Source organism: Rutidosis leptorrhynchoides, chromosome 3 (genome assembly GCF_046630445.1).
Source record: "Rutidosis leptorrhynchoides isolate AG116_Rl617_1_P2 chromosome 3, CSIRO_AGI_Rlap_v1, whole genome shotgun sequence".
NCBI classification, from domain to species: domain Eukaryota; kingdom Viridiplantae; phylum Streptophyta; class Magnoliopsida; order Asterales; family Asteraceae; genus Rutidosis; species Rutidosis leptorrhynchoides.
The window spans coordinates 655,078,051-655,104,752 of NC_092335.1; the positions used below are offsets into that span (position 1 = coordinate 655,078,051).

Consider the following 26,702-nt stretch of genomic DNA (forward strand, 5'->3'; position numbering starts at 1 on the left):
TGGCCGAAAATTTTAGGGGTAATAGGGTAATTTTACCTTCCCAAAATCGGCTAGGGTTATTAGGGTTAGGGTTTGTGATTTTTCACTTTAAACCTTCCACTTTAATTTAGCTTAAATGATTCCTTAATTATCCAGGTTTAATTATTTTTAATACACAAGTTTTAAAGTTATTTATTTATTCACAAAAGTTTATTAACTTATTATTTTTATTAACTTGTTGATTAATGTACAAAGTTAATTATTATATTTTATAATTATTAACGCTTAACAATTATCGATTAAAGTTTAATTATTAAGGTTAATTATTTTGTTGGGCATTTTATACGGAAAAATATAGAATGGAAAAATGAGAAACATAGAATGGAAAAATGAGGGTCGTTATACCGTCACTAAGATGTTGTTTGTTTTTTAAAATGTTTTTTTTCTCAAAATATGTGGACGACGTCTACACAGAAGATGTGACTTAAAGGTTTCTATGCTGAATAATGAAGAATATTTGTTATTAAGTCTGCAAATAACTTATCCTTTCTACAGCACTTAGATGCATATATTTCTAAGTCTTAGAGTTTGCAGACAGAATAAGACATAGTCGATAATTAAGACATAAGACAACATGCACGGTACATGCACGGTGAGTTTGATATTGTGCGTTGTGCGTGTTTGACGAGATAAGATAAAGATATTGTGGATAAGATTTTCTGATTTTTTCGATTATCGAGATCTTAAAAGGCAAAACTGGGGTCCCGTATATAATATTTTCTTATTTATTGTCGATAATTAAGATGTTAAACGCTAGAACAGGGGGTTGGGGCACAAATAATGCCCATTAAATGCTAGCGGACACAAATAATGGGCATGAAAAGTAAAAATTAAGGGTCCCGAAGCTCACGGGCACTTGTATCCTAAACGTTCAGAAATATCATCTTTCACCAGCACCGTGATTCTCATCACAAAACAACATCACCTAACACCAAAACACGTCAGATGTAAAGACCCGTCCTAATCCATAAGAACGAATACAATAACATATGATTACATTGCGAGGTATTTGACCTCTATATGATACATTTTACAAACATTGCATTCGTTTTAAAAGACAAACTTTCATTACATTGAAAGTTGACAGGCATGCATACCATTTCATAATATCCAACTATAAATGATCTAATCTGTCATTTACTTAATCATATTCTTTACTGAACTCAACGACTTGAATGCAACGTCTTTTGAAATATGCCATGAATGACTCCAAGTAATATCTTTAAATTGAGCAAATGCACAGTGGAAGATTTCTTTCAATCCTGAGAATAAACATGCTTTAAAGTGTCAACCAAAAGGTTGGTGAGTTCGTTAGTTTATCATAATCGATCATTTCTATAATTTTAATAGACCACAAGATTTTCGTATTTATAAACAGAACCTCTCGTCTGCATAAAGATAAAATCATTCATATGAATTGAACACCTGGTAACCGACATTAACTTTAATGCATAGAATATCCCAAACAGAACCTCTCGTCTGTATAATAATAATCTCGAAGTACTAAAGCCATCCATAACCTGAATGGAGGTTGTTAGGCCCAATAGATCTATCTTTAGGATTCGCGTCAATTAGGAACATAACCTCTCGTCTGCTTAATTCTTAGGTTACCAAGCTAAAAGGGGTGATATTCGGTTTAATAATCCAACCATAGAATGTAGTTTTGAGTACTTGTGTCTATTTTGTTAAACATTTATAAAAGCAGCACATGTATTCTCAGTCCCAAAAAAATATATATAAAAAGGGATTAATGAAACTCACGGTACTGTATTTCGTAGTAAAAATACATATGACGGCATTGAACAAGTGCAAGGTTGGCCTTGAATTCACGAACATATATCATTTGTATATTTATTAATATATATAATTTTAATCGAATAAGTTTATATATATTTAATTTATTAATTACCTCATTTATATATATATATATATATATATATATATATATATATATATATATATATATATATATATATATATATGTGTGTGTGTGTGTCTCATATATTCTTTTTGTATATGAAAATATTGATTTTGTTATGTTATAAGTATTAAATATAATATATTTTTATATATATATCATTTGTTTGTTAAAAATAGTAATTATAATGATACTAAAATTATATTAATACTAGGTAAAGACTCGCGATTTCGAGGAATTTTTAAAGGGTGTTTGTGCAAAAAGAACTTGTTTTCCGGGCTTGTGATATTCATTCAACAAAATAACGTTGATCAATATGTAAACTTTAAAGTTGAAGTACTATAAACAAATGTATTAAGTGATAATTGTATTAAGTTTAGAGAAATACCAATTGTTCTTTTTTGGTGCGACCAATATGAACAATTAAACATGATAGAGGGGTTAAAGTTTAGACCATATTGTCAAATTAATTTATGGGTTGATTGGAGAAGTTGTAATATTAAATTAATTTAATGGGTCAATTGAAACATACGGGTTAAAAACATGAAACAATTGGATCAAAAGATAAACCAAATTGTACTTCAACTTCCAGCTTCATCTACATACCTACGCTCCTTAAACACTAAACCTAAACCCTAAATCTAAATCATAAACATACTAAACCCTAAACGCTAATCAATAAACCCTGAACCTTAAAACCTAAATCCTAAATCTTAAATTCTAAATCTAAACCCCAAACCCTAACTTGTAAACAATAAACCCTAAACACTAAATCATAAACCCTATACACAAAACTCTAAACCCTAAACCCTATATCTAAACCCTTAACTCTAAAACCTAAACCAACCCTAAACTCTAAACCACCAACGCTATATCCTACACACTAAATCAACCCTATATGTTTATGTTCAAACAGGGATACACAAGTAATAAATGCAGAAATAGTGTTTCGATTTCGTAATGGAATTACATGAAATCATGATATTTATTAATATGGCTTAGAAGCAAGAACCGGTGACATAGTTGCTAATTCAATAAAATAAAAACCAGTCGTGACATAGGTACTAATTAAAAACAATAATAAAAAAACCATATGAATACACAATTCAGTAAAAAAAAAACTCATTTGCTACATCATAAACAATAAATTTCTCATTCAACTTCTTCAACTCTGCTGCATTATTGTTTAGTCGAAAGGCAACGACACAAAGATAATAATAACAATAACGGGATTAGGGTCACACATTACATCAACATGAATACTTATATGAGTTTAAAAAGCCTGAACCTAGAGAATAAAAACTTTGCTCCAAGCCTCTCAAGTGATGAACCAATAGCTTACACCTACAATCCAAATTATTGGATGTTTAATAGCATAGACAGAAATAGTTGGTTATAGAAATATATTTCATATGGAGGTGCCAAATTGACCCAATTAGTTATCTTAGATGGGTCAAATGGATTCAATTAAAAATGGTATAAACGATGCTCTCGTTTTGCTTGTTTCACCTATTTTGCATTGTAGCACCCATTTCATAAAAGAAGTTTGATAGTATGATAAAACATAGGCAGACTTACAACCTCATTTGTTGATGAATGACGCATAAATTAGGTCTCAAAATGTATCATTGAATTCATCACTCTCATCAAATGGACTTAATCTTGACTCGTTTGTTGTGCCGTTTATTACAACAAAAAATCCTATGAAAACACATCGAATTGCCCATCTGAAGCGTCTGTAGACCATGGGAAGAGATGAGGTCGTCTCAGACGACCCCTATAACAAAGGGGTGTATTAATTAAGCTATATATAACCGGTAACTAAATAAACATATTATATTTGAGGGATAAGCATCCTCACCTTTCTCATCCAAAAACACTAAAACAACTTATCAAATCATGGATTAGTAAAATAGCAAAATAATTCTCCTAATCCATGTTCATACAAATTTTCAACTAACAAATCGAGCCTATAAATGTAATATTACAAATATACTCTTATAAGACAGTATTAATACAAAGTTAATATAATTGTAAGTAGCCTTCCTAATCAACACAATATTAATATAATGTGCAATTTTGACCCATTTAACCATGAATGGTGTTAATTGAGTTAATTCTGAAAACGTTCCAATTAGGTAAATGGAGACTGGGTCAATAATGTATGACAATTCATAATTCATTAAAAATCAAAATTTTAATTGCAAACAATATTCTTTCGATGTTATTCAATAAAATATTTAGGTTGCAACTCTAATGACACTATTATGTAATCATAAGCTTAAACAAATGTATGTACTTAAACCCACGCCCATATCGACCCAATACTAAGGTCAATCGATCACACTTATTCATACAATTTAGTGGACAGGCCATTACTGAGAACAAATATGATATTCTAATTTTGAACTAATGCAAGAAAGGTAAATGTAGAATATAGCTTATAATTTTTAACCTCTTAACCGATACAACAGTTACGACTTTGTGGTTAAAACTCTAAAATAAAGAAAGAAGGTTTTACCAGTTCTTGAGCGCTGTTATCCTCATATAATCGAACATCCACGAAGTTACCTAATAATGTCCAGCCGATTGTTGCCTGAAATAAAAGAACTGAGAGATTTTGCTTTCAAAAGGTGTTCTCGATCTCATACAATGTAAGAAAATAAAATGTCGTCCAGTTTTAAAACGACAAGTCACATAATTACAAATAAGTAATGAGAAATATTCTTACACGTAACCCATCTTTTTGAGCCATGGGCCTTCGTCAAACACCTTGCTCAAAATATAAAACTGCACAACCAATATTAATGACACTGCAACACCATGGTAAAGAAACGCCATGGGAAAGAAAATATGAAATTAAACTTGATGCAGCTATAAATTATTTTAAATCTGAATTGGTATATGTCATTTGGAAACGCCACTCATTGTGTATGTATTTCATCTACCTGGATGATGATAATAGATGTCAAATTTACCTAACTTGCAAATATGGCACTTTATCGTGTTCGTTGCAGATCAAAATTTTTACAAACATCAATACCCAAAATATTACCTAAAAGGTTATAATATCTCAACAATTCATTGTAATCAACACATAATGTAAAAAAGATCACATATAAGAACAATGAAAGATCGTGAAGCATGGTTGTATCAATGAACTGCAATTTTTTTAGTTAGTGAAGGTCTAACTTGTAGCACATAAACTTCAAAATACATAAACTTTTGTGCATTCTCGAGAGATAGTTGTATACTATATTGAAGTCTATAACAATTAGTTTGACTTTGAAGAACTTTCTTGGTTAACAAAATTAGATTTTCATACCAAAACATTAAAGAACTGTTTACTTGTAACTTGTAACCATACCAGTTAGTATATTCAGTTTCAAAACACCAAAAATACAACACCTTTTAACAAGATCCAACATCAAACACTCTTTATTTATAAGTTGTAGTTGTAAAACTTTCAAAGCACATATCCAAACACCCATTAACAAGTAAACGGACATTTGAGAAAAAAAAAAAAAAAAAACAAGTTTTTTAAATCTGACCTCTGTTTCTTCAATTGACTTCCTGACGAGTTCTTTAAGCACAAAATATACCTACAGAATATTCTCCGCGTAAGTCACGTGATTCAACATCAACGTTATTATTATAACATCTTAAAAATTGATACAATGAAAAAATTAATAAAAAAATTAACACACAAAATATGATGTTGTTGTAAATTTAGTAGTTAAATATGGATGGTAATTAGTCAAATATGGATAGTAAAATTTGTACTATATATATGTGCATAATGTAAGTTACAAAAACACACATATACATTAAATACATCACACCTCTCTTCAACCTCTTTCTCTCATATATCTTCTACAACACATCTCTCTTTTATTGGTTCTTTCAATTTGAATATATTGAACCAGGCCACTAAAGGTAGTTATAAGCCTACTGAAATATAAGACGTTATCAGCATGAAGTGCTCCGTATAATCAAGGTTTATCTAAGCAAGCACACGTCACTAATCAAGATAAGAAATTATCTAACTTTTATTAACTTCACTAACATTTATATTTATGTTATTTAAGTTATATATGGTCGGTTATACCGCCTGAATTATATTTCTGTTGTAGTGACCCGAACTTTTCCATGTTTATATATATTAATTGAGATTGATATTTACATGATTAAATGTTTCCAACATGTTAAGCAATCAAACTTGTTAAGACTTGATTAATTGAAATATGTTTCATATAGACAATTGACCACCCAAGTTGATCGGTGATTCACGAACGTTAAAACTTGTAAAAACTATATGATGACATATATATGGATATATATATATATAGTTAACATGATACTATGATAAGAAAACATATCATAAAGTATATTAACAATGAACTACATATGTAAAAACAAGACTACTAACTTAATGATTTTTTAAACGAGACATATATGTAACGATTATCGTTGTAAAGACATTTAATGTATATATATCATATTAAGAGATATTCATACATGATAATATCATGATAATATAATAATTTAAAATCTCATTTGATATTATAAACATTGGGTTAACAACATTTAACAAGATCGTTAACCTAAAGGTTTCAAAACAACACTTACATGTAACGACTAACGATGACTTAACGACTCAGTTAAAATGTATATACATGTAGTGTTTTAATATGTATTTATACACTTTTGAAAGACTTCAATACACTTATCAAAATACTTCTACTTAACAAAAATGCTTACAATTACATCCTCGTTCAGTTTCATCAACAATTCTACTCGTATGCACCCGTATTCGTACTCGTACAATACACAGCTTTTAGATGTATGTACTATTGGTATATACACTCCAATGATCAGCTCTTAGCAGCCCATGTGAGTCACCTAACACATGTGGGAACCATCATTTGGCAACTAGCATGAAATATCTCATAAAATTACAAAAATATGAGTAATCATTCATGACTTATTTACATGAAAACAAAATTACATATCCTTTATATCTAATCCATACACCAACGACCAAAAACACCTACAAACACTTTCATTCTTCAATTTTCTTCATCTAATTGATCTCTCTCAAGTTCTATCTTCAAGTTCTAAGTGTTCTTCATAAATTCCAAAAGTTCTAGTTTCATAAAATCAAGAATACTTTCAAGTTTGCTAGCTCACTTCCAATCTTGTAAGGTGATCATCCAACCTCAAGAAATCTTTGTTTCTTACAGTAGGTTATCATTCTAATACAAGGTAATAATCATATTCAAACTTTGGTTCAATTTCTATAACTATAACAATCTTATTTCAAGTGATGATCTTACTTGAACTTGTTTTCGTGTCATGATTCTGCTTCAAGAACTTCGAGCCATCCAAGGATCCATTGAAGCTAGATCCATTTTTCTCTTTTCCAGTAGGTTTATCCAAGGAAATTAAGGTAGTAATGATGTTCATAACATCATTCGATTCATACATATAAAGCTATCTTATTCGAAGGTTTAAACTTGTAATCACTAGAACATAGTTTAGTTAATTCTAAACTTGTTCGCAAACAAAAGTTAATCCTTCTAACTTGACTTTTAAAATCAACTAAACACATGTTCTATATCTATATGATATGCTAACTTAATGATTTAAAACCTGGAAACACGAAAAACACCGTAAAACCGGATTTACGCCGTCGTAGTAACACCACGGGCTGTTTTGGGTTAGTTAATTAAAAACTATGATAAACTTTGATTTAAAAGTTGTTATTCTGAGAAAATGATTTTTATTATGAACATGAAACTATATCCAAAAATTATGGTTAAACTCAAAGTGGAAGTATGTTTTCTAAAATGGTCATCTAGACGTCGTTCTTTCGACTGAAATGACTACCTTTACAAAAACGACTTGTAACTTATTTTTCCGACTATAAACCTATACTTTTTCTGTTTAGATTCATAAAATAGAGTTCAATATGAAATCATAGCAATTTGATTCACTCAAAACGGATTTAAAATGAAGAAGTTATGGGTAAAACAAGATTGGATAATTTTTCTCATTTTAGCTACGTGAAAATTGGTAACAAATCTATTCCAACCATAACTTAATCAACTTGTATTGTATATTATGTAATCTTGAGATACCATAGACACGTATACAATGTTTCGACCTATCATGTCGACACATCTATATATATTTCGGAACAACCATAGACACTCTATATGTGAATGTTGGAGTTAGCTATACAGGGTTGAGGTTGATTCCAAAATATATATAGTTTGAGTTGTGATCAATACTGAGATACGTATACACTGGGTCGTGGATTGATTCAAGATAATATTTATCGATTTATTTCTGTACATCTAACTGTGGACAACTAGTTATAGGTTACTAACGAGGACAGCTGACTTAATAAACTTAAAACATCAAAATATATTAAAAGTGTTGTAAATATATTTTGAACATACTTTAATATATATGTATATATTGTTATAGGTTCGTGAATCAACAGTGGCCAAGTCTTACTTCCCGACGAAGTAAAAATCTGTGAAAGTGAGTTATAGTCCCACTTTTAAAATCTAATATTTTTGGGATGAGAATACATGCAGGTTTTATAAATGATTTACAAAATAGACACAAGTACGTGAAACTACATTCTATGGTTGAATTATCGAAATCGAATATGCCCCTTTTTATTAAGTCTGGTAATCTAAGAATTAGGGAACAGACACCCTAATTGACGCGAATCCTAAAGATAGATCTATTGGGCCTAACAAACCCCATCCAAAGTACCGGATGCTTTAGTACTTCGAAATTTATATCATATCCGAAGGGTGTCCCGGAATGATGGGGATATTCTTATATATGCATCTTGTTATTGTCGGTTACCAGGTGTTCACCATATGAATGATTTTTATCTCTATGTATGGGATGTGTATTGAAATATGAAATCTTGTGGTCTATTGTTACGATTTGATATATATAGGTTAAACCTATAACTCACCAACATTTTTGTTGACGTTTAAAGCATGTTTATTCTCAGGTGAATATTAAGAGCTTCCGCTGTTGCATACTAAAATAAGGACAAGATTTGGAGTCCATGTTTGTATGATATTGTGTAAAAACTGCATTCAAGAAACTGATTTCGATGTAACATATTTGTATTGTAAACCATTATGTAATGGTCGTGTGTAAACAGGATATTTTAGATTATCATTATTTGATAATCTACGTAAAGCTTTTTAAACCTTTATTTATGAAATAAAGGTTATGGTTTGTTTTAAAAATGAATGCAGTCTTTGAAAAACGTCTCATATAGAGGTCAAAACCTCGCAACGAAATCAATTAATATGGAACGTTTTTAATCAATAAGAACGGGACATTTCAGTTGGTATCCGAGCGTTGGTCTTAGAGAACCAGAAAATTTGCATTAGTGTGTCTTATCGAGTTTGTTAGGATGCATTAGTGATTCTGGACTTCGACCGTGTTTTCTTTAAAAATGATTGCTTAACATTTTTGTTGGAAACTATATATTTTTAACATATGAATATTATGTGATATATTAATCTCTTAACGTGTTTGATATTATGTGATAGATGTCTACCTCTAGAACAAGTCCCATTGACTCACCTAATAATAATGAAGAGTCAAATGTAAATTGGAATGATTTGTGGACTGATTCACAAGTTCCCGAAGAGGAACCGGAAGAAGAGTCGGAACCGGAAGAAGAATCGGAACCGGAAGAAGAATCGGAACCGGATGAAGAAATAGAACCGGTGGGGGAAATAATAAAACGGTTAAGTAAAAGAAAATCCTCAACCAACCGACCAAAGTTAATTATGGTCAATGGTGTTTCCGCCAAGGAAGCAAAATATTGGGAGGATTACCAATTCTCCGATGAATCGGATTCCGACGAGAATTCCGATGATGTTATAGAAATTACCCCAACTGAATTTAAAAAGGCAAAAGAAAATAATAAGGGAAAGGGCATAAAAATAGAGAAATCTAATTCCAACCCCGATGAACTTTATATGTATCGTCAACCCCCGAAGTCCTTAAGTTGTAACAATGACCCGGGAACCTCTAAACCACCAGGTTTTTCTAAACCAATGTGGACAACGACGGCTCGTATTAGGGGAACATCATATATCCCTAGAAACTTGGCAAAACGAACCAAAACCGAAGAAGAAGAAACGAGCGAGTCGGAATAAGATAGTTGTATTCGTGTGGTGTAATATATGTAATATAGTGTTCTTATGCTTTATGATATATGTAAAAATTGCTTGTATTAATAAGTATTTTTTTATGAAACTAACTCTTGTCTATTTTACAGTTTAAAAACACAAAATGGATAGACAACCCAATATTTTAAGAGACCTACCCGGAGACATGATTGATGAAATCTTGTCTAGAGTCGGCCAGAATTCTTCGGCACAACTATTTAAGGCGAGATCAGTTTGTAAGACATTCGAAGAACGTTCCAAGAATGTCTTGGTTTATAAGAGACTTTCGTTTGAAAGATGGGGGATATCACATTGGGAAACCCATAAGTTACGATGTGTTTACTTTGACGCATATATTGCGGGGAACCCAAATGCTATTTTACGCAACGGGTTAAGAAATTATTTTGACTCAATATATCCGAATATTGGACTTCGTGATTTAGAAAAAGCGGCTAACATGCAACATAAAGAAGCATGTTATGCTTACGGATTAGTAATGTTCGCTTCTCACCAAAGTGAGAACAAGAATATCGGGCTACAACTATTAAACAAAATGTTTCCACAAGTGACGGAGTCGGTAATTGGGGTAAGAAATGAGGTTTTTAGATTATTACGGGACTGTTGGACATTACGTAACCCTCGTCCCTTTGATGACGTTACAACACGCTGTCTTATCAACGGCCATAACGGTTATGTTGCACAAGACCAAGGATGGGAAGTAGTCCTAGTAAAACCAGAATGCATGACTTGTTTCTGGACGTATGAATTACGTGTCTTTATTGCCTTTGCTGAACGACTTGTGTACTAGCTAGAATTGTCTTCACAACTATCTTGTATCAAAGTTATTGTGTGCTATATTTCATGCTTTATGTAAAATAAGCGGTATTGTAAGTTTGTAAAATATTGTATAAAAGTTTGAACGCGAAATATTATTACAATTAGTTTTTCATATAGAATTGTAGTAGTTGAATTGTATATTAGCTACTAAGTATGAACTTAACGGGTAGGTACTACCCGAATTTAAACTTATAAAACGCTAATATGAAGAAAAAGCTTTTATAAATGAGTTCATATTATGCTACGAAATACTATTAACTACTCTTAATATTCTGTATGATTAACTTGTTCCATTTAACTATTTTGAAGGAAATGGCACCGACTACTCGACACACCGTGAATATGAATGAAGAGGAATTCCGTACTTTTCTAGCTTCAAACATAGCCGCAGTACAGGCTGCGCTACATACCAACAATAACCTTGGATCTAGCAGTACAGGAAATCGTGTAGGATGCACCTACAAAGAATTCACTGCCTGCAAACCTTTGGAATTTGATGGAACCGAAGGACCGATCGGATTGAAACGGTGGACCGAGAAGGTTGAATCGGTGTTTGCCATAAGTAAGTGTACTGAAGAGGACAAAGTGAAGTACGCTACGCATACGTTCACAGGTTCTGCGTTAACATGGTGGAATACCTATCTAGAGCAAGTGGGACAAGATGATGCGTACGCACTACCGTGGTCAGCATTCAAGCACTTGATGAACGAGAAGTACCGTCCCAGAACCGAGGTCAATAAGCTCAAGACAGAACTTAGAGGGTTACGAACCCAAGGATTTGATATTACCACGTATGAAAGACGATTCACAGAATTGTGCCTATTGTGTCCGGGAGCATTCGAAGATGAGGAAGAGAAGATCGACGCGTTTGTGAAAGGATTACCGGAAAGAATCCAAGAAGATATAAGTTCACACGAGCCCGCCTCCATACAACAGGCATGTAGAATGGCTCACAAACTAGTGAACCAGATTGAAGAAAGAATTAAAGAACAGACTGCTGAAGAGGCCAATGTGAAGCAAGTCAAAAGAAAGTGGGAGGAAAACGGTGATAAGAATCACCAATACAACAACAACAGCAATTACAACAATAATCGCAACAATTATCCCAACAATCGCAACATCAATCGCAACTACAACAAACGGCCCAACAACAACAACAACAACAACAACAACAGCAACTACAACAATCATCCCAACAACAATAATAACCGCAACAACAACAACAACAATCAGAAGCAGCTATGCCAAAGGTGTGAAAAGAATCACTCGGGGTTCTGCACCAAATTTTGCAACAAGTGTAAAAGAAATGGTCATAGCGCGGCGAAGTGTGAGGTGTACGGACCAGGGGTTAATAGAATGAAAGGAACAAATGGTGTCGGAACGAGTAATGGTGGAGCAAGTAGTGTCGGAGCAAGTTATGCCAATGTAGTTTGTTATAAATGTGGAAAACCAGGCCACATTATTAGAAATTGCCCGAACCAGGAGAACACGAATGGACAAGGCCGTGGAAGAGTTTTCAATATTAATGCGGTAGAGGCACAGGAAGACCCGGAGCTTGTTACGGGTACGTTTCTTATTGACAATAAATCTGCTTACGTTTTATTTGATTCGGGTGCGGATAGAAGCTATATGAGTAGAGATTTTTGTGCTAAATTAAGTTGTCCATTGACGCCTTTGGATAGTAAATTTTTACTCGAATTAGCAAATGGTAAATTAATTTCAGCAGATAATATATGTCGGAATCGAGAAATTAAACTGGTTAGCGAAACATTTAAGATTGATTTGATACCAGTAGAGTTAGGGAGTTTTGATGTGATAATCGGTATGGACTGGTTGAAAGAAGTGAAAGCGGAGATCGTTTGTTACAAAAATGCAATTCGCATTATACGAGAAAAAGGAAAACCCTTAATGGTGTACGGAGAAAAGGGCAACACGAAGCTACATCTTATTAGTAATTTGAAGGCACAAAAACTAATAAGAAAAGGTTGCTATGCTGTTCTAGCACACGTCGAGAAAGTACAAACTGAAGAAAAGAGCATCAATGATGTTCCCATTGCAAAAGAATTTCCCGATGTATTTCCGAAAGAATTACCGGGATTACCCCCACATCGATCCGTTGAATTTCAAATAGATCTTGTACCAGGAGCTGCACCAATAGCTCGTGCTCCTTACAGACTCGCACCCAGCGAGATGAAAGAACTGCAAAGCCAATTACAAGAACTTTTAGAGCGTGGTTTCATTCGACCAAGCACATCACCGTGGGGAGCTCCTGTTTTGTTTGTCAAGAAGAAAGATGGTACATTCAGGTTGTGTATCGACTACCGAGAGTTGAACAAACTTACCATCAAGAACCGCTACCCACTACCGAGAATCGACGACTTATTTGATCAACTACAAGGCTCGTCTGTTTATTCAAAGATTGACTTACGTTCCGGGTATCATCAAATGCGGGTGAAAGAAGATGATATTCCAAAGACTGCTTTCAGAACACGTTACGGTCATTACGAGTTTATGGTCATGCCGTTTGGTTTAACTAATGCACCAGCTGTGTTCATGGACCTTATGAACCGAGTGTGTGGACCATACCTTGACAAGTTTGTCATTGTTTTCATTGATGACATACTTATTTACTCAAAGAATGACCAAGAACACGGTGAACATTTGAGAAAGGTGTTAGAAGTATTGAGGAAGGAAGAATTGTACGCTAAGTTTTCAAAGTGTGCATTTTGGTTGGAAGAAGTTCAATTCCTCGGTCACATAGTGAACAAAGAAGGTATTAAGGTGGATCCGGCAAAGATAGAAACTGTTGAAAAGTGGGAAAACCCGAAAACTCCGAAACACATACGCCAGTTTTTAGGACTAGCTGGTTACTACAGAAGGTTCATCCAAGACTTTTCCAGAATAGCAAAACCCTTGACTGCATTAACGCATAAAGGGAAGAAATTTGAATGGAATGGTGAACAAGAGAAAGCGTTTCAGTTATTGAAGAAAAAGCTAACTACGGCACCTATATTGTCATTGCCTGAAGGGAATGATGATTTTGTGATTTATTGTGATGCATCAAAGCAAGGTCTCGGTTGTGTATTAATGCAACGAACGAAGGTGATTGCTTATGCGTCTAGACAATTGAAGATTCACGAACAAAATTATACGACGCATGATTTGGAATTAGGCGCGGTTGTTTTTGCATTAAAGACTTGGAGGCACTACTTATATGGGGTCAAAAGTATTATATATACCGACCACAAAAGTCTTCAACACATATTTAATCAGAAACAACTGAATATGAGGCAGCGTAGGTGGATTGAATTATTGAATGATTACGACTTTGAGATTCGTTACCACCCGGGGAAGGCAAATGTGGTAGCCGATGCCTTGAGCAGGAAGGACAGAGAACCCATTCGAGTAAAATCTATGAATATAATGATTCATAATAACATTACTACTCAAATAAAGGAGGCGCAACAAGGAGTTTTAAAAGAGGGAAATTTAAAGGATGAAATACCCAAAGGATCGGAGAAGCATCTTAATATTCGGGAAGACGGAACCCGGTATAGGGCTGAAAGGATTTGGGTACCAAAATTTGGAGATATGAGAGAAATGGTACTTAGAGAAGCTCATAAAACCAGATACTCAATACATCCTGGAACGGGGAAGATGTACAAGGATCTCAAGAAACATTTTTGGTGGCCGGGTATGAAAGCCGATGTTGCTAAATACGTAGGAGAATGTTTGACGTGTTCTAAGGTCAAAGCTGAGCATCAGAAACCATCAGGTCTACTTCAACAACCCGAAATCCCGGAATGGAAATGGGAAAACATTACCATGGATTTCATCACTAAATTGCCAAGGACTGCAAGTGGTTTTGATACTATTTGGGTAATAGTTGATCGTCTCACCAAATCAGCACACTTCCTACCAATAAGAGAAGATGACAAGATGGAGAAGTTAGCACGACTGTATTTGAAGGAAGTCGTCTCCAGACATGGAATACCAATCTCTATTATCTCTGATAGGGATGGCAGATTTATTTCAAGATTCTGGCAGACATTACAGCAAGCATTAGGAACTCGTCTAGACATGAGTACTGCCTATCATCCACAAACTGATGGGCAGAGCGAAAGGACGATACAAACGCTTGAAGACATGCTACGAGCATGTGTTATTGATTTCGGAAATAGTTGGGATCGACATCTACCGTTAGCAGAATTTTCCTACAACAACAGCTACCATTCAAGCATTGAGATGGCGCCGTTTGAAGCACTTTATGGTAGAAAGTGCAGGTCTCCGATTTGTTGGAGTGAAGTGGGGGATAGACAGATTACGGGTCCGGAGATTATACAAGAAACTACCGAGAAGATCATCCAAATTCAACAACGGTTGAAAACCGCCCAAAGCCGACAAAAGAGCTACGCTGACATTAAAAGAAAAGATATAGAATTTGAAATTGGAGAGATGGTCATGCTTAAAGTTGCACCTTGGAAAGGCGTTGTTCGATTTGGTAAACGAGGGAAATTAAATCCAAGGTATATTGGACCATTCAAGATTATTGATCGTGTCGGACCAGTAGCTTACCGACTAGAGTTACCTCAACAACTCGCGGCTGTACATAACACTTTCCACGTCTCGAATTTAAAGAAATGTTTTGCTAAAGAAGATCTCACTATTCCGTTAGATGAAATCCAAATCAACGAAAAACTTCAATTCATCGAAGAACCCGTCGAAATAATGGATCGTGAGGTTAAAAGACTTAAGCAAAACAAGATACCAATTGTTAAGGTTCGATGGAATGCTCGTAGAGGACCCGAGTTCACCTGGGAGCGTGAAGATCAGATGAAGAAGAAATACCCGCACCTATTTCCAGAAGATTCGTCAACACCTTCAACAGCTTAAAATTTCGGGACGAAATTTATTTAACGGGTAGGTACTGTAGTGACCCGAACTTTTCCATGTTTATATATATTAATTGAGATTGATATTTACATGATTAAATGTTTCCAACATGTTAAGCAATCAAACTTGTTAAGACTTGATTAATTGAAATATGTTTCATATAGACAATTGACCACCCAAGTTGATCGGTGATTCACGAACGTTAAAACTTGTAAAAACTATATGATGACATATATATGGATATATATATATATATAGTTAACATGATACTATGATAAGAAAACATATCATAAAGTATATTAACAATGAACTACATATGTAAAAACAAGACTACTAACTTAATGATTTTTTAAACGAGACATATATGTAACGATTATCGTTGTAAAGACATTTAATGTATATATATCATATTAAGAGATATTCATACATGATAATATCATGATAATATAATAATTTAAAATCTCATTTGATATTATAAACATTGGGTTAACAACATTTAACAAGATCGTTAACCTAAAGGTTTCAAAACAACACTTACATGTAACGACTAACGATGACTTAACGACTCAGTTAAAATGTATATACATGTAGTGTTTTAATATGTATTTATACACTTTTGAAAGACTTCAATACACTTATCAAAATACTTCTACTTAACAAAAATGCTTACAATTACATCCTCGTTCAGTTTCATCAACAATTCTACTCGTATGCACCCGTATTCGTACTCGTACAATACACAGCTTTTAGATGTATGTACTATTGGTATATACACTCCAATGATCAGCTCTTAGCAGCCCATGTGAGTCACCTAACACATGTGGGAACCATCATTTGGCAACTAGCATGAAATATCTCATAAAATTACAAAAATATGAGTAATCATTCATGACTTATTTACATGAAAACAAAATTACATATCCTTTATATCTAATCCATACACCAACGACCAAAAACACCTACAAACACTTTCATTCTTCAATTTTCTTCATCTAATTGATCTCTCTCAAGTTCTATCTTCAAGTTCTAAGTGTTCTTCATAAATTCCAAAAGTTCTAGTTTCATAAAATCAAGAATACTTTCAAGTTTGCTAGCTCACTTCCAATCTTGTAAGGTGATCATCCAACCTCAAGAAATCTTTGTTTCTTACAGTAGGTTATCATTCTAATACAAGGTAATAATCATATTCAAACTTTGGTTCAATTTCTATAACTATAACAATCTTATTTCAAGTGATGATCTTACTTGAACTTGTTTTCGTGTCATGATTCTGCTTCAAGAACTTCGAGCCATCCAAGGATCCATTGAAGCTAGATCCATTTTTCTCTTTTCCAGTAGGTTTATCCAAGGAAATTAAGGTAGTAATGATGTTCATAACATCATTCGATTCATACATATAAAGCTATCTTATTCGAAGGTTTAAACTTGTAATCACTAGAACATAGTTTAGTTAATTCTAAACTTGTTCGCAAACAAAAGTTAATCCTTCTAACTTGACTTTTAAAATCAACTAAACACATGTTCTATATCTATATGATATGCTAACTTAATGATTTAAAACCTGGAAACACGAAAAACACCGTAAAACCGGATTTACGCCGTCGTAGTAACACCACGGGCTGTTTTGGGTTAGTTAATTAAAAACTATGATAAACTTTGATTTAAAAGTTGTTATTCTGAGAAAATGATTTTTATTATGAACATGAAACTATATCCAAAAATTATGGTTAAACTCAAAGTGGAAGTATGTTTTCTAAAATGGTCATCTAGACGTCGTTCTTTCGACTGAAATGACTACCTTTACAAAAACGACTTGTAACTTATTTTTCCGACTATAAACCTATACTTTTTCTGTTTAGATTCATAAAATAGAGTTCAATATGAAATCATAGCAATTTGATTCACTCAAAACGGATTTAAAATGAAGAAGTTATGGGTAAAACAAGATTGGATAATTTTTCTCATTTTAGCTACGTGAAAATTGGTAACAAATCTATTCCAACCATAACTTAATCAACTTGTATTGTATATTATGTAATCTTGAGATACCATAGACACGTATACAATGTTTCGACCTATCATGTCGACACATCTATATATATTTCGGAACAACCATAGACACTCTATATGTGAATGTTGGAGTTAGCTATACAGGGTTGAGGTTGATTCCAAAATATATATAGTTTGAGTTGTGATCAATACTGAGATACGTATACACTGGGTCGTGGATTGATTCAAGATAATATTTATAGATTTATTTCTGTACATCTAACTGTGGACAACTAGTTATAGGTTACTAACGAGGACAGCTGACTTAATAAACTTAAAACATCAAAATATATTAAAAGTGTTGTAAATATATTTTGAACATACTTTAATATATATGTATATATTGTTATAGGTTCGTGAATCAACAGTGGCCAAGTCTTACTTCCCGACGAAGTAAAAATCTGTGAAAGTGAGTTATAGTCCCACTTTTAAAATCTAATATTTTTGGGATGAGAATACATGCAGGTTTTATAAATGATTTACAAAATAGACACAAGTACGTGAAACTACATTCTATGGTTGAATTATCGAAATCGAATATGCCCCTTTTTATTAAGTCTGGTAATCTAAGAATTAGGGAACAGACACCCTAATTGACGCGAATCCTAAAGATAGATCTATTGGGCCTAACAAACCCCATCCAAAGTACCGGATGCTTTAGTACTTCGAAATTTATATCATATCCGAAGGGTGTCCCGGAATGATGGGGATATTCTTATATATGCATCTTGTTATTGTCGGTTACCAGGTGTTCACCATATGAATGATTTTTATCTCTATGTATGGGATGTGTATTGAAATATGAAATCTTGTGGTCTATTGTTACGATTTGATATATATAGGTTAAACCTATAACTCACCAACATTTTTGTTGACGTTTAAAGCATGTTTATTCTCAGGTGAATATTAAGAGCTTCCGCTGTTGCATACTAAAATAAGGACAAGATTTGGAGTCCATGTTTGTATGATATTGTGTAAAAACTGCATTCAAGAAACTGATTTCGATGTAACATATTTGTATTGTAAACCATTATGTAATGGTCGTGTGTAAACAGGATATTTTAGATTATCATTATTTGATAATCTACGTAAAGCTTTTTAAACCTTTATTTATGAAATAAAGGTTATGGTTTGTTTTAAAAATGAATGCAGTCTTTGAAAAACGTCTCATATAGAGGTCAAAACCTCGCAACGAAATCAATTAATATGGAACGTTTTTAATCAATAAGAACGGGACATTTCATCTGTAATCTAACTTTTATTAACTTCACTAACATTTATATTTATGTTATTTAAGTTATATATGGTCGGTTATACCGCCTGAATTATATTTCTGTAATCTAACTTTCATTAACTTCACTAACATTTATATTTATGTTATTTAAGTTATATATGGACGGTTATACCGTCTGAATTATATTTTCTGTAATCTAACTCTTATTAACTTCACTAACATTTATATTTATGTTAATAAGACCTCATGATTGTACGCAACACGTCATTTGACAACACGGTACTTTATGTACGCAACACGTCATTTGACAACACGGTACCATGGGTCGAGATTAATTCCGATCAATACGAATACGATGGGGTCTTTATATGTTATCTAACATTTATGATTACTTATGCAATTAATCATTATTTATTTCATGCATACTAATGTTTATTCTTAAAAGTAAATCTTAAAAGTTAAAATAAGAAAAAATAGTTTGTATTTTTATTAAAAGTAAATCTTAAAAGTTAAAATAAGAAAAAGTAGTTTGTATTTTTATTAAAAGTAAATCTTAAAAGTTAAAATAAGAAAAAGCATTTTGTATTTTTATTAAAAGTAAATCTTAAAAGTTAAAATAAGAAAAAGTAGTTTGTATTTTTATTAAAAGTAAATCTTAAAAGTTAAAATAAGAAAAAAAAATCTTGTCCTTTATATTACTCATATGCGTTTTGATATAGTGACTTTATTCGTTAACGTCAACTAACGACGTTACAACGGTCATATATACATAACGGTTGTTAACGTCAACTGACGACGTTACAACAACTATATTTTTCAAATATAAAATAAACATCTCCGTTTTCACATTTTCACAAATCAATCTTCATTTTTCAGATTACTACTCTCAAAAAGTTTTTGTAAAAATGATTCACACAAGGATGATTTTTCCTATTGTATTGGTCATATTAACTATCATCATTGTTGCTAATATACCACCGGGTGAACCTATATTCTATCCTGCCCTTGTGGTTTTATTATTTGTAATCATACCATTATTCTGTTGTTTGGTACTTATGAATTTAAAATGATTCTAATTTCATTTTATTATTTGTCTATGAATAGAAGTTGATTATGATTATGATTTATGTTATTCATCTTTTTGATAATAGAAAATGTCGAATTTGAAAAGGCTTAAATTTGCTCATTTAGAACAAGTGGGAACAACTACTTAACATGGGTTATGAATGTAGAAAAACATCTCGAATCAAACGGTATTTTAGAAACCCTGAATGAAAATAACAATTATTCCGAACAAGAGAAAGCAATAGTAAGTATTTTTCTTAGCAAACATATTGACGAGTCCTTAGAATCTACATATTATATGATCGAAAATCCAAGTGTATTATGGAAAATACTCAAAGATAGATACGATATTAATTATCAAAAAAAAAAAATAATAATAATAACGGTGATCCATGAAAGAATAAAATTAAAGATATTAGTAGACGCTCTTATAAAAATTCCGGAGATTCTTATTAATGATCTGGTAACGTGGATCATCAGTCTAGTATTTCTTGAATACATGAACATCTTGTTTAGCTCTACAAATAAGTCCCAAAAGAAAAGAAAACGAGAGTGAATCTGTTGACAAATCTTGATTAAATTAACCCTGAGCTACCTTGAGACTTGAATGGTTTGAATTTTCTAATATGCCTAGTTTTTTTATGTATCACTCATAAATAAATGGTTTTAGACCATAACGCATATGTTTTATTAAGTGTTATCTTTTATGTACTTCAGATTATAACTTGTTTGCAGGTAATATAATTTGGTTATCTTGCTGAAATATAACTCATTATTTGCTTATCTTATTTGAAGTTTTAGTATGAATCCTGCAGAAATACAACATCAATTAAATGGTAAAGACCTATGTATTGCAGATAGTAGTAACATACACACTATGATCAAATCTAAGAAATATTTCATTGATTTAAATCAAATGAAGGAATTATAAATACTATATCAGCTCTTGCAAACTTGATAAACTTGATATAAGAAACGAAAAAGGCAAAATTTCATATTACCAAATGGTACGAATTTTTTGGTAAACAATGTCTTGTTTTCTCCCAAATCAAAGAGAAATTTGTTAAGTTTCTCTGATATATATCATAATGGATATGATTATCAGTCAATGATAATCAAAAATGAGAAATATCTATGTAGCACCGAAAAGCGCATAGGATTAAAAGAGCATATGATAAAAAGCGCATATGATGAAAAGCGCAGCGCATATGATTAAAAGCGCATATGATAAAAAGCGCATATGATGAAAAGCGCATCGCATATAATTAAAAGCGCATATAATGAAAAGTGCATATGACGAAAAGCGCAGCACATATGATTAAAAGCGCATATGGTGAAAATGATATATGATGAAAAGCACATATGGTGATTAATGAAAATCACATATGGTAATTAATGAAAAGCACATATAGTGATTAATGAAAAGCACATATAGTGATTAACGAAAAACACATATGGTGATTAATGAAAATCACATATGGCGATTAATGAAAAGCACATTGAGAAATAATCACCAATGTTTCTTGAAAGAATTCAAAGGTATATATATGGACCAATTCATCCATCATGTGGACCATTTTTCTAATAGACGCATCTAACGCATGGTCTCATGTTTGTGTGTTATCAAGCCATAATATGACATTTGCAAAGTTTCTTGCACAAATTATTAAATTAAGAACACATTATTCTGATTACACCATTAAAAGGATGAGACTTGATAATGCTGGTGAGTTAACATCTCAAGCTTTTAATGATTATTATATGTCTACAAGGATTGTTGTTGAACATCCAGTTGCTCATGTGCATACACAAAATTGGTTTAGCTGAATCAATAGATAAACGCTTACAGCTAATAACTAGACAATTAGAAATGAGTACAAAACTCTCAATATTTATATGGGGACATGTAAATTTACATGATGTGACATTAATTCGCATTAAATCAAGTGCAAGTTATAAATATTCTCCATTACCAACTTAATTTTAGTGGAGACCAAATATTTTCCATCTTAGAACATTTGGTTGTGCAGTGCATTTTTAATTGAACAACCACAACAAATGGTTACTCAAAGAAGGATTGAAATATATGTTAGATATGAAACATCTTCAATCATAAGATATATTGAACCCATGACGGGTGATGTTTTTACAGCAAGTTTTGTCGATTGTCACTTTAATGAAACATTGTTCCCTATATTAGGGGGAGAAATGAAATATAAATAAAATGATGTTTCATGGTGTGAACATCAATTAAGGAATATTGATCATCGCACAAAAGAATGCGAAAAGAAAGTTCAAATATAATGCATATGCAAGAACTTGCAAATTAATTACTTTATGCATTTAAAGATACAAAAAATAAGTGACTAAATCATATATACCAGCAGTAAATGCTTCAGCTAGAATTGAAATTACAAAAGCTGACAATAATGTCACTCATGAGTCTTTGCTACGGCAGAAACGTGGGAGACCAATTGGTTCCAAAGATAAAAATCCTCGAAAAAGAAAATCAGCTGATAATGAGGTAAAAGAAAGTGTTCAACAAGAACCACAAATCAATACTCCTTCTGCAGAGGATATTGATAAATGTAAATACATAAATTGCAATAAATTATGCAATATTATGAAACTGAAATGAAATGAAAAATCTTGATGAGATATTTTCATATAATGTTACAATGACATCATGAATAAAGATGATGATCTGGAACCAAAATCTGTCATTGAATATCAAAATAGACGTGATTGAACTCAACGGAAAGGAGCAATACGATCTGAATTAGAATCGCTCAATAAAAGAAAAGTTTTTGGATCAATCGTTATCACTTTTAAAGATGTGAAACAATGGGATACAAATGAATTTTTATCCGAAAAGAAATGTGCAAATGAAGTTACAAGGCAAAACTAGACTTGTAACTCAAGATTTCCTACAAAGACCAGAAATGAATTAGGAGAAAAACTTTTCCTCCTATAATGAATATAATTACTTATTAGATACTTAATCAACCTGGTAGTTATTTAAATGCATCTCATGGATGTTGTTACTACTTATCTGTATGGATTACTTAATAGTGATATATATATATATATATATATATATATATATATATATATATATATATATATATATATATATATATATATATATATATATATATATATATATATATATATATATATGAATATACCTGAAGGGTTAAAGTATCATAAGCATCTAATGCAAAACCCAAGGGAATATATTCCATTAAATCACAAAGATTTCTAAATGGGTTTGGACGTATGTGGTATAATCGATTAAATTACTACTTGATAAGAAAAGGGTATACATATAAACTTATTTGCACGTGTGTTTTATAAAAACAATGTTCGGATATGTGATCATAGCTGTTTATATCAATTATCTTAAATAAAGAAATCTATGAAGCCATTCAACTTCTAAAGAAAGATTTTAAAATAAAAAAAATCAAGTATTACGTTGATTTACATATTGAGCATATAACTAATGACTTACTTATACATCAAACAACTTATACCGAAAAGATTTTAAAATATTTTAATATGGACAAGACAAAAACCATTAAGTACTCATATGGTTGTTAGATCTTAATATTGATACTAATCCATTTCATCCTCTAGAAGATCATGAAGATCTTCTTGGTTCAGAAGTTCCATATTTTAGTGCAATTGGGGCTCTTATGTATCTTACAAATTATACAAGATCTGACATTTCTTTTGCAGTTAATTTGTTGACAAGGTTCAGCTCAGCCCCTACCAAAAGACATTGGAATGGGATCAAACAAATAGTTTGATACCTTCGGGGAACTACTGATTTATAATTATTTTATTCTAACAACTCGAAACAAGATTTGTTTGGTTATACAGATGCAGATTATTTATCTGATCTACATAAAGCTAAATCTCAAACTGGATATGTATTCCTAAATGGAGGCACCGCAATATCATGACGTTCTCAAAACAAACACTTGTTGCAACATCATCAAATCATGCCGAAATGATTGCATTACATGAAGCTACTCGGGAATGATTTTAGTTAAGATCAATGATACAAATCATTATTGATTCTTGTGGACTAGAACGCTATAAAAGCCCAACAACTATCTATGAAGATAATACAGCTTACATAGTACAAATGAAAGAAGAGTATCAAAAATGACAGAACAAAACATAAATGTTGACGAGGCGCTAAAGCTATAAACGGTCTTAACGGTCATAAGTTTGATGGAAAAGAATGGTATATTGGTAAGGCTCAGAAAAAGACTGAAAGGGAATAGAAATTGAAACAACAGTTTGAGCAAACCATGAAGGAGACGGTAGACAAATCACAAGGGTCAAACTTGTACATAAAAGATTTAGATGATACAGTTTCAGATGAAAACCTCAGATTCTTCTCATATACTCAAGATCTCGTAAAAGACAACCAGATTAAAATGAGATACGTTCAATCAACAACTCTGCTGATCTTTATACCAAAGCACTGTCAATCGCTGTTTTCAAAACATACGTTCACAATATTGGCATGAGGCAAGTTCAAAAGATGTGACGACTCAGCGTTGTCTACTTGAGGGGGAGTCAACTCTATGCTGCACTCTTTTTCCCTTAGCTAAAGTTTTATCCCACTGGGTTTTCTTTAGCAAGGTTTTTAACGAGGCAGTATTAATTGCTCTTTAAAAAAAATTACCATCCAAGGAGGAGTGTTGTAAATTTAATAGTTAAATATGGATGGTAATTAGTCAAATATGGATAGTAAAATTTGTACTATATATATGTGCATAATGTAAGTTACAAAAACACACATATACATTAAATACATCACACCTCTCTTCAACCTCTTTCTCTCCTATATCTTCTACAACACATCTCTCTTTTATTGGTTCTTTCAATTTGAATATATTGAACCAGGCCACTAAAGGTAGTTATAAGCCTACTGAAATATAAGAGATGTATTATTTTATGAGACTTTTCCTCACTAAAGACAAAATATTAGTATGTCTCATACGATTATGGTGAGAAGTATGAGATATACTAAAGCTTTTATAATTCTCATTAAACAAAGTGAAATTCATTTCAAACCATTCCAAAAGATTTGACAGGTTTTGACCCATTGCCCAACCCACATGAACAAACCCAATGTCGCACACAGACACACAATTTTTTGCACTTCTAATTAAACGGTGTCAAGGAAAATGTGACCTCATTTTTCGTCTTCACATCATTATTTTAAGGATTACTATCTTATAAACCTGAAATTACTACCTTCCGTAATCAAATTTGTGCGTTGCTCACAACCTGTTGTTTGTGCATAAATGATTGTATAATCACTAAAAAATAAGTTATTGTAAACAAATATTACACCATCAAAATAGAAACTAATGATTTTCTTATTTGACCAATATTATCTTAAACTATGAACGATTGGTGATTTAAGATCAAAATGTCATTTATCTAAAAGATAAATGTTAGCTGGTTCAATATTATATTATCAGATCATAAAAAAAAGTCCATATTAAACAATGTAATATCTCAATATCATTCAATAAATTAGATTAATTAAGACAATCACAAATAATAATCATCAATCTATACATATATTAGTGAAATCGCATGTATCCATCAAATCAACCAAATAAATCAATGATTTAAACAAATACGTATATCAGTACTTAACTGAATCGATGTATCAAAAGATATGCGATTAATATCTAACGAAATTACCTTATATACTTTTGCACGAAGTTTCTCAGCGATTTGCTCTTCAGCGATGTATTGCAAGGTCTATAAAATTTATGTTTCAATTTTAGCCAAAGAGACATCCCCTTCGATGATCCGTACATGCTTCCATTTTGAAATTTTAAAAAGAGAAGATGAAATCAAACATACCAAATCAAACAGCTTTACTGAATCTTAAAAAGGAAATATGAAATCAAACATACCGAATTCGTCATAAGCAATATTACGAAATTCAATCCATTGTTGACCCAAATCAATGTGAAACCCTAGATCGAGCAGCTTTCAATTCGAATTCTCATCAGCTATTTTTCAATGATGATTTGATTAGTGTCGATAATTTGGGGAGAAGTTGGGATTTTTTTTTTCCTACCTTAGTGAATGGGTGTACTTGAACCCTAATTTGTTAATTTGCTCCCGTGTGTTTTTACGATCGAAGGGCATTTTGGAGAGTTTGAGAATTAAAATTGATTTATACCATTTTTAAAGTATAGAGTGATTAGTAAAAATGATAATACTTTTAGTACTTAATATTACTAATAAAGGTAATAATGTTAATAATAACTATATTAATGATAATAATGGTGATATTAATAATAATACTTGTAAAAATAATAATTTTACTGTTAATGATAGTTATGATAATGATTTTAATAATTATATAATATTAATACTTATGATAATAATAATATTAATAGTCATG

At 32.0% G+C, this 26,702-nt stretch overlaps 1 long non-coding RNA gene across 3 annotated transcripts; it reads right to left on the reverse strand.

The window, feature by feature from the left end:
• Positions 1 to 4,479: 4,479 nt before the first annotated feature.
• On the reverse strand, positions 4,480 to 26,406 carry LOC139899202 (uncharacterized). Of its 3 annotated transcripts, none has more exons than XR_011777367.1 (4): positions 25,988 to 26,406; positions 5,509 to 5,559; positions 4,689 to 4,747; positions 4,480 to 4,567 (listed from the first exon to the last, which is right to left on the reverse strand). It is a non-coding gene; the product is annotated as an uncharacterized lncRNA (long non-coding RNA). The 3 variants fall into 3 exon arrangements; XR_011777366.1 differs by having other exon boundaries at positions 4,689 to 4,770; XR_011777365.1 differs by having other exon boundaries at positions 4,486 to 4,770.
• Between the last annotated feature and the right edge of the window lie 296 nt (positions 26,407 to 26,702).